Source organism: Talpa occidentalis, unplaced genomic scaffold, assembly GCF_014898055.3.
Source record: "Talpa occidentalis isolate TD23 unplaced genomic scaffold, MPIMG_talOcc4v2.1 talOcc4.11, whole genome shotgun sequence".
Classification (NCBI taxonomy): Eukaryota; Metazoa; Chordata; class Mammalia; order Eulipotyphla; family Talpidae; genus Talpa; species Talpa occidentalis.
In genome coordinates, this window is record NW_023601104.1 from 28,677,922 (window position 1) to 28,693,838 (window position 15,917).

General features: G+C 41.0%; 1 long non-coding RNA gene across 1 annotated transcript; it reads left to right on the top strand.

Moving 5' to 3' along the window:
• Positions 1-2,383: 2,383 nt before the first annotated feature.
• On the top strand, positions 2,384-14,060 carry LOC129144689 (uncharacterized). Its single transcript, XR_008549109.1, has 3 exons — positions 2,384-2,644; positions 11,607-11,739; positions 13,972-14,060. It is a non-coding gene; the product is annotated as an uncharacterized LOC129144689 (long non-coding RNA).
• Positions 14,061-15,917: the final 1,857 nt, after the last annotated feature.

Genomic DNA, 15,917 nt, shown 5'->3' on the forward strand with positions numbered 1-15,917 from the left:
TTTTTAAACCTAAAAAAAATTCCTTCCCACTTTCCCAGAAGGTAAATATGTCTGAGGCTAGCTGTTACTAAGGCCACAGGAGAAATCACCTGAATTAAAGACCCTCTATGCATAACTTGCTCATCAGTGAAATGGGGACCCCCATCAGGCCCTCCTGGCTATTTCGGGAGACACAGTCAGCTGCAGCGACGGCTCCAGAGTAGTGTTTCAGGCTCCATGTTCATCTGTGGAGGCAAATATGGAAGGGTTGCAAGGTCTGGTTGCATTTCTCAAGAGTGTAGTTTCCACTGCTAAGTGAGAACGCTTTCATGTGTGACTTGCTTTCTTAACTTTAAAAGGTCGTTATGACTTTTCAAGTCAGGGCTATTTGTTAACTTTCCATCAATCCCAATCCAACAAAGGCCTTGGCCAGCTCTTCAGAAGATGGGGATCGAATTCCTATTTTGTCTTCTGTCAGTGAAGCAGTGACCAAACCATTAAGTTGATAAGTTAAGAGAAAGATATGTGGGAGGAAGACAAAATGTGCAAGTGTAAACTGGAAGATTAATTCACAAGTGGCAGGCAAAGAACTAGGGACTTTAGTAGTTGACATCTTATTTTCTTATTGTCATTAAAAATAACACTAGACGGGAATAAATAGTTCTATTCTCATACCCCTGATCGGCCTATCTATTGACTAAAGCTTATGTTGTATCTTTTTTATTGCTTGATACATATATTTAATCACAACAAAACTTCAGTGTAGTTATCATTAATCCTAACTTATCAATAATAGAACTGAGGTTCAGGGCCTCCCTGGTGGTGCAGGCGGTTGAGAGCAGTTCTGTGAAGCTGTCTGCAGCCTCTGCAATGCCGGTTCGATCCCTGCCGGCCTCAGAGCAACCCACATGGCAGGCCAGACCTCTCCTGTCTCGCCCGCTGCTCCCCTCAGCAGTGTATTTCGTCAGTCTGCCTGTTCTGTTCCCTCTCTGTCTCTGGTGAATCCTCTCACCCTCCCACGCATCTGGCCTGTACCCTGGCTCTTGTATAAATAAAAAATAAATCTTAAAAAAAAAAGTTTAAAAAAAAAAAAGAACTGAAGTTCAAAATTCATCACCCCAGTTCAGACCTTCAGACAACAAAACAAGTCCTGCCCGTAACTTGCTCTTCAGTGAGGTGGGGACCCCCATCTCACCTTTATCTTCTTTTTGCCGAGTTCGTTTTACTCCTTCTATACCTTGAGTATAAATGTTTTTGGGGGTATTTATGTTCCACATATGAGTCAAACTATCCAATATCTGTCTTCTGCTTATTTTTACTAACTTCACTCAACATAATTATCTTGAGGTTCATCTATTTTGAGTTCGTTTTAGTACTCATCATTACTTCCTTTTGTGCCCCATATTTTTTTTTAAAAAAAGACCCTTTTAACAGTAGTTTTAGGTAAACAGAAATATTGAGCAAAAGGTACAGAGATTTCCCAAATTCCTCCTGCTCCCACACATGTCCAGCCTCCCCCATTATTGACATCCACAAATATACCCAGAATGGTGTATTTGTTATGATGGATGAACCACACTGACAAATCATAATCTCTAAAAACCCACAGTTTACTTTAGGTGTTTTTTTTTTTTTTTTCCCTTCACTCTTAGTGTTATACTTTCTATGGGTTTAAGCAAGTTTGTAATGACATGTATCCAGGATAGTATAAAGTAGTTTCACTGTCCTCAAAATCTTCCTACTCCTCTTGTTCATCCTTCCTTTCTCACTAGTTCCTGGCAACTTCCAGTATTTTACTGTCTATGTAGTTTTACTTTTCCCAGAAAGTTTGTAAAGTTGAAATCCTGAAGTGCAACCTTTTCAAACCCATTTATTTCACTAGTAATGTGCATTTAAGTTTTCTCTACATACTTTCATGGCAAAATAACTCATTCCTTTACTACTAAATAATATTCTATTTTTTGGACATAAGACAGTCTATTTATCCATGCACCTACTAAAGGAGATCTTGGTTACTTCCAAGTTTTGGCAATTATGAATAAAACTTCCTTAAACATCCATGTGCAGGTTTTTGTGGACATAAATTTTCAACTGTTTGGGGTTAAATACCAAGAAGAGTGATTGCTGACTTGTATAAGAGTATAATTAGTTTGTAAGAAATCTCTACAGTCTCTTTCAAAGTGACTGTACTCCTTTGCATTCCCACCAGCAATGAATGAGAGTCCCTGATGCTCCATATCCTCTCCAGCATTTAGTATTATCATTGCTCTGGATTTTTATATATATATATATATATATATATATATATATATATATATATATATATATATTTAAGATTTATTTATTTATTTATTTTTATTTATTTATTTATTTATTTATTTATTTATTTATACAAGCACTGGGTACAGTCAGAAGCGCAGGAGGGTGAGAGAATTCACCAGAGCCAGAGCGGGGAGCAGAGCAGGCAGAAGAACCGAAGTACACTGCTGAGGGGAGCAGCGGGCAGCAGGAGAGGTCTGCGCACCATGTGGGACCCTCCTGCGGTGGCCGGGGAGCAGCCGGGGATCGAACCGGCGCTGCAGAGGCTGCGGGCAGCTTCACAACCCAGCGCTCAACCGCTGTGCCACCGGGGAGGCCCCCATTGCTCTGGATTTTAACCAAACAGGTAAGTAATGCTGTCTTGTTGTTACCCTACAAATGAAAACCTTCAGAGAATGAAACTTTAGTAATTACTACTAAAACTACCAAACCAGAATATGGTATAAATGTAATCCACCAATCTGATTGTTTCTTCCTGTTTCACTTCTCATTGTGTGTGCATGTATGTGTGTGCATATTTAGTTCTATATAATTTAGTCACATTGTAGGTTCATATATCCACTATCACAGTCAAGATGAAGAATAGTTACATTGCTGCCAGTATCCTTCTCAATTACCCTTTCATAAATACGCCTTCTTCCCTACTCCCTTCCTCCTACCACAGTCCCTAACCCCTTGTAACCACTAATCAGATTTCCATTTCCATAATTTTATCATTTCAAGAGTGTTATATAAATGGGCAAATGTATAATAGACATATCTCCAAAGATGTAAAATGGCCAAAAAACTCAGCCTTGTATACAGTGCTGGAGGGAAATGAAAACGATTCAGCTGCTTTAGAAAACAATATGGCAGATTCTCAAAAGATTAAGTTATATGGCCCAGGAATTCCATTCCAAGCTATATACCCAAGAGAAATTTAAACAGATGTTCACACAAAACTTTGTTTGTAATAATCAAAAACTGGAAATAACCCAAATGCCTAATAATGGGTTAATATATAAACAAATTGTGTTATATCCATATAATACAATGCTACCCCTCAGTAAAAAAGAATACTATTGATATATCAACTAACATGTATTCATTTCAAAATAATTATGCTGCATGAAAGAAGCTGGGTCAAAAGAGAAGTATATACATATTATATGATCTCATATATACAGTTTTGAAACAAACTAATCTATAGTTGCTTGGGAAATGTATAGGGGAGAAGGAGGTTGGGAGGAATGTATTATAAAGGGAAGTAATGGATATGTTCTGTATCTTGATTATGGTGGTGGTTTCACACTGTATACATAAGTCAAAGCTTATCAAATTGTTTACTTTTTTGCCTAGAAGATCTGGGGGGATAGGTCAGATCTGGGGGTGAGAGGATTCACCAGAGACAGAGTGGGGAGCAGAACCGGCGGATTTACTGAAATACACTGAGGGGAACAGCAGGGAAGACAGGAGAGGTCTGCTGTGCCATATGTGGTTTAGCTCCCTGGCTGGGTATTGAACTGAAGCTGTAGCAGTGATAGTGCTGAGACTTAACCCCTAGGCCACCAGGGAGGCCCCAAAATTGTATACTTTAAAACATATAAAATTTATTATTTTTCAAATTCTTCCTCTGTATCCTGGTAGCCTTCACGTATACTTGTTTTTGCCACTGCAGATCAGAATTTCTTTTCACTTACTACCATTTTAATTATTTTTTTCTGGAAAAGCAAGAATTATATGTCACAAGGTAAGTATTAGAGTATTGGTTTCATTTAATAATACCATCATAAATAGTCAGGTAACGTCAGCCATCTTTTTTTTTTTGACTTTTAAATTCTCTGAATTTTCTTCATTTTTTTGTCTCCAAAATGTCTACAACACAGAGGTATAGTTTTTCTGATCTTAAGGGATTATTTCTTAAATGATTCTACATTATCATTTCTTTAGGTTTTTATTTTGTTAAACAAACTTTTACATGAAAGTATAACAAGCAGACACAAAAGTGTACAAATCATAAGTGTACATCTTGATGAATCACAAAGTGAACACATTCATAAGACCTTGTTTTGAAAACAAGGGTCTCATTTCTCTAGGGTGGTATCTGGGTTGAACAATTCATTATGCACTGTCAAAGATAAACACAGCTGGACATTAGTTAAAGCACTGAGAACAGATTTATTCAGACAATAGGGGAAGGAGCTTGCCATTCCTATTTGTGTAGAGGAATAGAGAAGGGGAACTGCTGGAGCTTGAGCAGAGTCAGGGAAATGACAAAAGGGGTCTCTGTGAAACCCACCTGGCTTTGCTAAATGGTGGTTATCACAGTCAGGCTCTTAAGCTCCCACAGAGACTGGGAGGGAGGGGCTCTGTGTTCAAATGTTGATTGAAACAAACTGCAAATGCCTTTGGCAACCTTGAGTTTTCTCAGGCAGGCCCTTTAGGGGACTTGGGTCACCCTAGGGATGCAGCCTTGTGATGTTAGAATTTGTTAGCATTAGTTCAAGTTTGTGTGTGGTTTTTAAAAAAGATTTATTTATTTATGCATACAAGAACTGGGGCAGGGCCTCCCCGGTGGCGCAGCGGTTGAGCGCTGGGTTGCGAAGCTGCCCGCGGCCTCTGCGGCGCCGGTTCGATCCCCGGCTGCTTCCCGGCCACCGGCGGAGGATCCCACATGGCGCACAGACCTCTCCTGTCGCCCGCTGCTCCCCTCAGCAGTGTACTTCGGTCCTTCTGCCTGCTGTGCTCCCCGCTCTGGCTTTGGTGAATTCTCTCACCCTCCCGCGCTTCTGACTGTACCCAGTGCATGTATAAACAAAACAAACAAACAAACAAAATAAATAAATAAAACATGCCTCTATAAAAAAAAAAAAAAGAACTGGGGCAGCCAGATGTGCAGGAAGGTGAGAGGACCCACCAGAGATAGTGGGGAGCAGAACAGGCAGATCTACCGAAACACACCGCTGAGGGGAGCAGCAGGCAACACAGGAGAGGCCACAGCCCCTTGGCCAGCTGGGGATTGAATTTGTGCTGCAGTGGCTGGCGACAGCTTGACAGCACTGTCCCTAACCCCTGCCCCACAGGGAGGCCCCCATTCCTTCAAGTTTGTGTAGATAAGACTGGGACCAAGTTGAGAAGCAAGCTCAGAGGAGGCTGTGTAGAGTTTGGTCAAGGAGAGGACCTTTGTCAGCACAACTGTCCCACAGATTATAGGACTTTCAAAACCATCCTGGATCCTTTTCTACAACATGTCAGACTCCTTTCTCATGTTCCACATTGTGATAAGAAAAAAATAGCTCAATACCTGTCAAAATGCTCCATCCCAGGAAAACTACCCTACAAGGTACTATCTAGTGTGCCTTCCAGCTTTGAGACCCTACAGCAATGCCACTGGAGATTCTGTAGTTGTTTGAGGATGGAGTCAAAGAAATGGGCTGAAAAGAGCACACAAAAGTGTCTACAGGAGAGTGGAACACGCAGCAAGCTCTATTCTTTCTTCTGTCAAACTTCACAGGGAAAGCACACGCTCTTGCCTGAATCACTTTGTAGAAATTCTCCAGGGAGCCAGGCAAAGAAAAGGGCAGACCTGGCATTAAACTTTATTTATATGCACAGTTTAAACTCTCCTAGCTCGATTTTCTTACTTGTAAGGTAGATAATCCCTACTATTAAATGCACTGATATATACAAGACCGTCTAATAATAATGGTGAACTCTCCTCCCTCAGGGGCCAGATGGCCAGTTACTTCTTAGGGTCTCCTGACCCTGGTTTCATTTTCCAGACTTCTGATAGTGTTCTCTCTAGCTCAAAGCCAAGACCCACAAATAAAAACCTTCAGCGAATGAAACTTCAGCAGCAGACTGCTAAAACTACCATGCAAATCGTAATACATCAATTTAGCTATTTTTTTCCTAAGAGAAAATGGAAGTTTACACTCATTCATATAAAGTTTTCATTCAAACTTGTTGAAAGTTTACCCTGTGTCAAGCACTTGGGCTAAAACCCAAACAGTTTCTGCTCTGAAGGAACTCACAGATCATTGGCAAATCCAAAAAGTCAGGTAATTGTGACATGGGGTTAAATGCTACCACAGAGAGATAAAGAGCAAGATGGAGGGAGTAAAGGATGCCTGAAACTCTCCATGCAGAAGGTCACCTCTGAATGCTGGAGAAGAAAGAAAAGACCCCAAAAGCCTGGTGGCATTTAACAGTTTTCTTTTCAGTGAACTAAGGCAAGGGTACTGGTAAGAGGTAGAAGGTAAGGGAGACTGGAGTGGGGCAAAGGAAGTATGAGTCTGAAGTGATTTTTGTGTCAGGCAAGTTCTTAGCTGCAAATGACAGAGATTATGTAACCCAGATGACTTTCAAATAGAAAAGGGATTTATTGAAACATACTGGGTGGGAGGACTGTATATTTTATCATCTCTTTTTTGTGCCTGCACAGCTGTGTAAAGGAGATATGCATGAAGTCTATAATATTGCAGTGCTTCCAGAAGCTGGGGAGTTGAGAAAGGGCATGCTATCTGCAACAGCACCTGGGGGACAGCCCTGCCACCCAGTGGGCGTTAGGTACTCTATGAGGCCCTTGCCCCTGCTGCCCTGGAAACCAGGTGTTTCAGCCACCACCCAAAGCCACCCCACCAGCTTAGCAGAGGTAGTAGAGCTACCTCTGATGGGTAAAGCCGACTTCACACGCCTGCTGCCATATGAAGGGAGCCAGGAAAAGTAAATTTCTGATGCCATCACACTCCTTTATGCCAATTTGGGTACATGACTTAACTTCCTTGTCCCCCATTTCATCATGTATACAGTGACAGTAATAACACGATCCGCTGAGAGTTCCTAAAATGATCTATGTAAATTTCTTACAACTGAGCCAGCCTGAGAATATACATTATATATTTGCTATTATTATCATTATTCCTTGGGGAGGTGAGATTCAGAAGCTAAGAAATTCTCTCCAATAAAGGAAAAGCATTTTGAGAGGCCCAAAAGAAAGACAAATATCTACAACATCTTGATTGAGTGCCACAGAGTATTTAAAAAAATTATTTATGCTCTTCACTTCTTTCAATAAAAATCCTAATATCTATGGGACACAAGGCATGAATAATGCCTTATCTTTTTATTTGCATAAATCATATCAAAAACAGTTAATGTCCCATAAAACCAACCTATCAGAGTTGGCAAAAAGCACATTAACCTTCTATAGGGGGTAAGACTCCTTCCCCCTCCTTGGTATTAAACAAGGGCCCCATAATATTGTGGGGTCAGCTTACTGGCCAAATTTGTTTATGGTTGTTGCTGGTGGGAGGACCCCAGGCCTTCAGGGGCCACATGCATGTGAGAATCCCCTTGGACACTTAGCCCCTCAGCATCAAGCTCATCTTGGGGGGCCCTTACTGAACTCTGCATAATACTGGTCTTTGGAGGTGCCTGCTGAATGTGCATAGACAGCCATACCTCTGGGGGTAGGCGCTCTAGGGCTCTGCCTGCAGCACAGCCCAGACCTAGGGTCAAGCTCCTCTGGAACAGATAGCAACTGCCATTCTCCTGTCTGCTCCCTTCCCATACACCTGCTGCTGATCCTGTGGGTGGGGCAGGGGTGTGGTGGGGCTTGACAGAAGGGAAAGGGAGATGACAGAAAGGGAGCAGATGTTCCACCCCTGTAGGGTAAATGGTTTTCAGGCTTTTCTGCCCTCCCATCATTAAGATTGCCCTGCCGTTATTATATTGTTGAAAGCTGTGTTGTTTACTCTGTGGACCATGGCTCAGTATTGATATAGTCACCAAGAGAAGCAGAGGCAGGAGAAAGAACAGGAGAGAAAGAAGGGGAGAGAGAAGGCCAGAGAAGCCCAGAGTGAAGACTTGCCAGGGGCTGGGAGGCCTGCTGGCCTCCTGGCCCCCCAGCACCCCTTCCTGCCATGTACCTGTTTGCTGCACTACATGTAAAAGCTCAATGAAAGCCTGAGAAAGCCACCGAGGGCTCCAGGATTCCTCCTTTACCCGACTGGTCTGCATAGAATCATAGAAAACCTGTTCAGTGGCCTATCCTGCCACTACAACCCCCCACCCCTAAATGCCAGCTCTCCCTCTGTGCAGCTGCAAGAAGCATCCTGCTTCTAGAGAGAGCCCTAAACTGGGCTTGGCTGGAGAAATAGTACCTGTTGTCACTAAACATTCCCTTGAAGTCATGCTAGTTTAATAGCGAGCTGGTGCTGAAAAGGTGTTGGACCACATGGAAGTATCAGTGACATTTCTCTTGACCCAGTTGGAAATGGATTTGTTAAAGCAAAGCAGATAACTTCCTTTGTTTATTCTTCAGTGGGTTGAGACTTCTCAAATGACCAGTTAAGTTGTTAACTAGCCCCTGTGGGGTATGGATAGCCCAGATTTCAAGACTCAGGTCTGGCTCACCACTTGTCAAGGGAGGAAATGTGGTTCATTTCTTCATGGAATTATTTTGGAAAGAAAAAAAAAATGTTTTCTCAACAGGTTTTCCACATGTCTAATCACTTTGACTAGACTGTACTTACTCATATTGGTAAAGGGAGCTTTAAAGCATTTTGAGTAGGAACTAGATATGATTGTGTTTAACTTTCAGAATATCCATCCTGGTTCATACCACATCTTTTATTTTTAAATAAGCTTTTTAATTTTGAGAAAATTATAGATTTTCAAAGTTCTAGGAAATAAGAGAGATCCTACGAACCATTTTACTGGTTTCCCCATAGTAAAATCCTTCAAAAACTGTCAGACAATATCACAACCAGGATTCTGACTTGACGTGGTCAAGGTAATGAACATTTCCATCACCACTAGAATTCCAAATATTGCCCCCTTTTTAAAAAAAAAAAAAGATTTATTTATTTATGCATACAAGAACTGGGGTACAGGCCAGAGGTGGGTGGTGGGGTGAGCGGATTCACCAGAGACAGAGTGGGGAACAACAGAACAGGGGGATTGACTGAAACACACTGCTGAGGGGAGCAGCAGGCGAAGCAGGAGAGGTCTGCTGCACCATGTGGGTCGGCTTCCTGTCTGGCTGATAGCTTCATAGTGCTGCAACTTAACCACCTGAGCCACCAAGGAGGCCCCATCTGCCCTTTTAAAACCACACCCACTTTGCTACCCTACACTACATGCTTTAACCCTTGACAAATACTAATCTGTTCTCCATTTCTGTAATTTTGTCATTTCAAGAACATTATATAAATGGAATGATACAGATTCATACATGTAGGATTTTTTGCACTCACCATTCATCTAGGCTGTTGTATCAATAGTTCATTCCCTGGTTTTTGCAGAGTAATATTACTTGATAGGAATATGCCTCAGTTTGTTTAACTATTATTCACAGGTTCAGAGATATCTGGGCTGCTTCCAGTTTGGCTTTTATGAATAATGCTGGTACAGATATTCTTGTACAGGCTTTTGCATGAACATAAGTCCTCATTTCTCTAAATGCTCAGAATTACAAATACTGGGTCATATGGTAGTTGCATATTTAGTTTTTTTTTTAAGAAACTGCCCAACTGTTTCCAAGTGACTGAACCTCTTGCATTCCTGCCAACAATGTATGAGTGATTCAATTTTTCTATATCCTTGCCAGTATTTGATGTTGTTACTATTTACTTTTGCCGTGTCAATAGATATGTAGTAATATTCCATTATAGTTTTGAGATTTTATTTTCCCAGTGAAATTATTTTGAACATCTTTTCATGTGTTTATTTGCCATCTGCATAGCCCCTTCAGTGAAATGTCTCTTCATATCTTCTCCCCTGTTCTAATTGGAGTGTTTGGGTTTTTTTAAATGTTGAGTTTTGAGGTTCTTTAAATATCCTAGATACTACTCCTTTCTTTGTAACATGGTTTACAAATATTTTCTCCCACTCTGTAAATTGTCTTTTTATCCTCTTTACAGGGCCTTTCTCAGAACAAGTGTTTTTAATTTTGATTAAGTCCAAATTAATTATATTTTCTTTTATGGATCATGATTTTTGTGTCAAGTCTGAGCATTTTTTGATATAAACCTAGATTCAAAATTTTATACTTTTATGTTGGGAATTTCCTTCCTTTTCTATTTTTAGAAAGATTGTATAAATCAACATTAATTCTTATTAAATGTTCTGTAGAGTTCTCTAAGAAAACTATCTGGACCTGAAGATTTCATTTGAGGGAGTTTTTAAATTATACATTCAATTTTCTTAATAGTTATTGGGCTATTCAAATTATACATTGTGTCAGCTTTATTAATCTTTTCAAAGAAACAGCCCTTTGTTTCATGGATTTTTTTCTATTTTTTTGTTTCAATTTCATTGATATACGCTTTTATTATTTCCTTTCTTCTGATTATTTGGGCTTACTTTGCTTTTTTTCTAAGTGAAAGCTTAGATTTAAGACACTAAGCAGTAAGACACCTAATTTTTAACATTCAGTGTGTAAATTTCCCTCTCAGAATTTCTTTAGCTTTCAGAAATTTTGACATGTTGTATTTTTCACTATCATTTAACTCAATGTGTTTTGTGTTTGTTTTCTTCACAGTTTTCTTTTTGACCATAGATTACTTAGAAGTGGGAAAATATGCAAATACAGAAAGTGAATAATAAATTCTTTAAAAAAAAAAGATTTATTTATTTATGCATAGAAGAACCAGGGTACAGGCCAGAGGTGGGGGCAGTGAGAGGATTCACCAGAGACAGAGTGGGGAGTAGAACAGGCAGAGTGATTGAAATACGCTGTTGAGGGGAACAGCGGGTGAGCCAGAAGCTGTCTGCTGTGCCATGTGAGTAGCTCCCTGGCTGAGGATCGAACTTGTGCCACAGTGGCTGCAGATAGCTTCTTAGGTTGCGTCCCAACCCCCTGCGCCACCAGGGAGGCCCCAATAAATTCTAACCTATCAAAACTCTCCTGTTACATTTTCTCATATACAGCAGTGTCCATTACATTCAGAATTATATCATGTGACATCATCATAAAGAGAGATTTGCAAGTTCAGGCAAAAGGGGTAGGTTGCCACCTCATGTAGAAGATATGTTTGGGATCATTAATGATATGGTAAAATTTATTTGATTAGAGAGTAACAGTAACCCATTCAGATTATTTTGAAATTAAAAAAAGAAAAGAAAGAATAGGGGGGATTATTTAAATATTTAAAGGGATTCTTATAGACTTAACCCCAAATAGGAAGTACACTGGGAGTTCTGGCAAGCTGAAACCTGAAACCCAAGCAGATCCTATTCTCATCTAACTAATTAACTAACTATTGCTATGTCTTACATAAGGACTCTTATCTGTACATCTCTCTCATCTCCTCTCCACACACCAGTTTTCTGTTTTTCAGTGCATGAGGGAAAAGGTGGCCATCTGGTTCTCCAAGATCTGCCAAATCAAACACTGAAGAGTTCCTGTATCACCGTCACAAAGTTCTGGAAGAAAGACTCTGGCTTAGCCTATCTTGGGTGAGCCTCTGCTTGTCATCCATTCATTTGTAGCAAGTATGAACAGGGCCCTTTCCTCTGCTCACTGAAAGCTTTATAATCAAGCTCTCTGTGAAGGGGGTTTGCATGAGGATATAGGTATGGCATCAAAATGAATGGCAATGCTAACACAGTATGTGATCCCTGCTAAGCGATGATACCCACCATGTTTAGTCATGAGAAGGTTCACAGGGTCACTGGGAGGTATGCATCTGTCCCGATACAGATGTGGTAAAGGCCCACCAGTCACAGACATTTTCTACAAATAGAAACCATAACACAGAAAATACCTGGAACTTTTCACTAGAGACTTTAAAGATATGGATAAAAACTGTAAGACTTAGAAATTAAATGATGGGAACCTGGCAAAGGGTGGAGAGCCCTCAACACCTAGCACAATGCACAGAACACTGCAGTCTTTAGTAAATGTGTTGAATGAATGACAGGATCTCATAAAGACCTGGAAGAATGTGTTTGACAAGAGACCTGTCTTCAAATGACCTTCGAACCAAATTTATGTTTTACTTTTTAAATTTTAATTTCACGGAAAATATATATATAATAATTTTTTAAAAGATTTATTTATTTATACAAGAACCAGGGTACAGGCCAGATGTGTGGGAGGGTGAGAGGATTTACCAGGGACAGAGCGGGGAGCAGAACAGGCAGACTGAATGAAATACACTGCTGAGGGGAGCAGTGGGTGAGACAGGAGAGGTCTGCTGCACCCTGTGGGTGGCTCTGCAGCCAGCAGGGATCTAACGGACTCTGCAGAGGCTGCGGACAGCTTCACAGCGCTGTGCTCAAATACCTGGGCCATCAGGGAGGTCCCTAAAATCATTTTTAAAAATGATTTAAAATATTTAAAATTGTAAAACTGTTTTTAAAAAATAGCTGAGAACCAGGGCCTCCCTGGTGGATGCAGGGGTTAAAGTCTCAGCCCTATCAAGCTATCACCAGCCATGGCATGAGTTCTATCCCAGTCCAGGGAGCTAACCCACATAGCACAGCAGACCTCTTCTGTCTCACCTGCTGCTCTCCTTTGCAGTGTATTTTAGTAGATACTCCTGTTCTGCTCCCCACTCTGTCTCTGGTGAATCCTCTCACCCCTCTGCATGTCTGGCTTACACCCCAGTTCTTGTGTGCATAAACAAACAAAAAAAAAAACTTAAAAAAAAATAATAACTGAGAACCTAAAAAATAAGGCTAAAGTCCACTCTGACCACTATGTATTTTTGCCTTCTCTTCCTCCTCTAGAGCAATTATTGCTGTAAGTTAGATATATGCAACCACTAGACCTTCTAAAATACTTTTATAAATATATACATGTACACAGCACATATATGTAATACTATCTGTGGAGTTTTTATTTTTTTTAAAGATGTATTTATTTATACATACAAGAGCTGGGGTACAGGCCAAAGATGCAGGGGCTGAAAGGATTCACCAGAGACAGAGTAGGGAGTAGAACACGCAGATTGATCGAGGTACACTGCTGAGGGGAGCAGTGGGTGAGTCAGGAGAGGTCTGCTGCACCATGTGGATTGCTCCCTGGCTGGCCAGGGATCGAACTCAGGCTGCAGAGGCTGCGGAATACTCCATAGTGTGGTGCTAAACCCCTTGCGACACCAGGGAGGCCCTATCTGTGGAGTTTTTAAATAAATACACAAATGATATTGTTCTGTGAAATTCACTGTTTTTCCTTTTTCCCAAAAAAAATTTTGTTTTGTTTTGTTTTTCTTTTAGTTGACCTAGAGAGAGACCATTTCCTTCCTATAGGGGGCAGGAATGGGCCCAGTGCAGGTTTTCTATGATCCCAGCAGATGGAATAAAGGAGCAGAGAGTGCTGGAGCCCTGAGTGGCTTTTGCAGGCTTTTTTTGGCATATGCCAGGTACACAGCAGGCAAGGGTGCTGGGGAGCCGGGAGGCTGGCAGGCCTCCCAGCCCCTAGCAAGTCTTCACTCTTTCTGGGCTCTCCGGCGTTCTCTCGGCTTCTCTCGTGGTTCTCCTTTCTCCATTCATTCTGCTTCTGCTGGCTTCCCCGTGAGGCCGGCCCTAAAAGCCCAGTCTTAGCCCAGGTGAATGCCATCTACATATGCCCACACCCTATTCCAGGTGCCTGCCATAAGGCATGCATTCAGGACGGCAGGGTTCTGTCATCTATCCAAATGGTGGGAGGGCAGAAAAGCCTGATACTTTTTTTTTTTTTTAAAGGTTTATTTATTTATTTATACAAGCACTGGGTACAGTCCGAAGCTCAGGAGGGTGAGAGAATTCACCAGAGCCAGAGCGGGGAGCAGAGCAGGCAGAAGGACCGAAGTACACTGCTGAGGGGAGCAGCGGGCAGCAGGAGAGGTCTGCGCGCCATGCAAGACCCTCCTTTGGTGGCCCGGGAGCAGCCGGGGATCGAACCGGCTCTGCAGAGACTTCAGGCAGCTTCTCAACCCAGCGCTCAACAGCTGTGCCACCAGGGAGGCCCTGATACTTTTACCTTACCCTACACTTCCCTTTATTGGATACATAGTATTTCATGATATAAATGTATTACATTTTTACCAGTTTCTTACTAAAGGTTATTTGTATTGTTTTCAATGTTTTATTATTTAAAATGCTGTAATAAACATATTGTTTCAGTATGCACATTGTGAAAGTTTGCAAAAAAGAGCCACAGTTCTTCACCCTCCTAGTATCCATTGCGATGTGATTTTGTAGCTTTTCCCATCAACAAAGTCCATTTCTCTTCTTGAATCTAGGATGACCTTGGACTAATTTGAGCTAATAGAACTCAGCAGACATGACAGTGTGTCAGTTCCAAAGCTAGGCCTCAAGGGACCTTGAATGCTTCTGTTTTCCCTCTCTTAGATCTCTGTTCAGCCACCAGGTGAACAAATCCAGGTCTGCCTGTTGGAGAAAGAGATCTCGCAGCACAGTTGAGCTGTGTCAGCTGACGGCATCCTATACCAGGTAGGTGCCAGCTACCCCACGTGTGGATTGCTGATGATCACTGAGCATGGAGGAAATCAGAACTGCCTAGCTGAGCACAGCCCAAGTTGCCAACCTGGAGAATGGTGGGCTAAATAAATGTTTCCATTCAACGGCAAAAGTCATTTGATTCCATGTGTGCAGATGTTTCTTTACAGTAGTATTCAAACTTTTGAAACTTTCAGATTCAAAATATTATTGGTTTTCAAACTTCAGAATCAGCTGGTGAACTTTTAAAATCACAAAGTGCTAAGTGCCACACAGAGTTTCTGGGTTAGTATATTTGGGTGGGATGCACTTGTCATTCTAACAAGTTCTCAGGTGATGCTAATAATGGTGGTCCAAAGGCCATGCTTTGAAAATCACCACTCTAAAATCTATAACTTAAAAACAGTGTTGTGAATCATGAGTTACAAATATTCTAATAGTTAACAGGTGCTCCCAAGCTGTCACCCAAAATGAATGTACCCTGATCTAAATTTTAAGGGATAAAAGAACAAGACACCCAAATAAAACTTTAAAATCAGATAGTATGGGGAGCAAGTATGCCAAAGAAGTAGGACTGTGAAGGAGTAAGTATTCATTAATTCTTGTGGTTGAAGGTGAAATAGGAAGCTGAATAATAGTAATATTTATGACCTCTGATGTCTGCACACCAAAGCACTGTGTATGAATGATGAAGTAAATTTGAAGTGTTAAACCCAAGAGTAGAAAAGCAGTATTTCATAATACTTAGTATTACAATATAATATATACTACACTGAGATGTAGTGGACTTGTGGCTAGAAGCAGCTCTAGAAGCGTGTCCCTTTTTCCAAAGAAGTAGCAGGGAAGGGAGATAGGTGCCAGATTTTCTGCTGATAGTAGCTTGTCAATTCAAGTCTGTGAACAATCTTTTCTTTTTCTTCCTTCTCCTCTCTCCCTCTCCCATACCTTCCTCCACCTGCAAGGAAGGACGGGATCATATTCTGCATTGGGTATACTGCCCCCATACCTAAGGCCTACTATAATCTTTCAAAAATCATATGTATATTCACATACACCAAAAATATAAACAGAAAATTATAAAATTGAAACAGATGTTTAAGTATTATCAGAATTAACATCATGTCATTGATTGTTTAGTTAGCATTACATCTTTTACATTTTGTAGCAATTTGAGGTTAGATTTTCTTATT